Below are 1142 nucleotides of genomic sequence, written 5' to 3' on the forward strand. Positions count from 1 at the left end.
TTCGAGGAAGCTCAAGGAAATCAGAAAAGATTTATCATCAAAGGGTTATCAAAATTTAAGAGTGTATACAAGTCCACAAGGATTTTTGAACCCAATTCAAAATAATGGAAGGACTCTCTATAGAGATCCATTCAAACAAGGGTAAGTCACTCCCCACTTCTTTCCCATCATTCATTCAGCAAACATTCGTTGAATGCCTATCTGTATGCGGCAGGCAATGTTCTAGGCATGGACAGAAATCTGTTCTTTCCCAACTTACATTCCAGTGTGGGAAGAGAGACAATGAACAATAACAACACAACAAACATTATAAACAGGTAAATTGTAGAATATTTCAGAAGGTGATCTAGAAATAATAGAGCAGGTTAAGGGGACCCGGAATGGGAGATTTCTAATTTAAAGGGGGTGGCCAGGATAGGGGTCTTCCAGCACACCACAGTTAGCAAAATGTGCAATCCCGACAGGGCTGAGGGCATTTCCCTTGTGATATATGCAGCTTACAGCGCTGTGCCAACCAGTCAGGGGGCACTTGAGGAGCTGAGAATGAATTTCGTTTTGGCCATATTAACTTTGAAGTGCCGCAGGCTAGAAATAAGTGATCAGCAGGTCTGGAAATGCAGGGCTGAGCCAAGGAGAGACCTTTGAGATTGGGATGTCGCTTTGGAATCACTGTGGCTGAATAGATGGGAATGAATAGGTGAGCTCGCCAAAGGAGAGCAGGCTGGAAAGAATTCACCGGAAGAACCTCACTAATGAGTGTCTACATTTAAGGGGATGGACACAGAGACAAATCAAGAACGGAGAGTACACTTTTTTTTTCCCCCTTCTGATCAGAGATAGAGAAAATGGGCCGGCGTTGTTCGCGCCCTTTCCTTTCAACCTAATGTAAACCGGCTCCCTCCCGGACAACAGTCTCCCACGGCACCACACCCCCCTGGGGCGTGAACCTTTCTTCAAGACTTTCTGAAGGTAAGGAGAAGGGAACTAACATTTCCAGANCGCTTGTTGCCTCCCCGAGGGCGGAAGCCCAGGACCGGCCATCAGAAGACAAATGAGACTTCTGCAGCGACCAGCTAAAGCAAACAAACAAACCCCCTGCCTGGCGTAGAGACCCAGGGCCGCCTTGAACCTCCCCCTCTGGC

The sequence above is a fragment of the Crocuta crocuta genome, unplaced genomic scaffold (assembly GCF_008692635.1).
Source record: "Crocuta crocuta isolate KB4526 unplaced genomic scaffold, BGI_CrCroc_1.0 scaffold241, whole genome shotgun sequence".
Classification (NCBI taxonomy): Eukaryota; Metazoa; Chordata; class Mammalia; order Carnivora; family Hyaenidae; genus Crocuta; species Crocuta crocuta.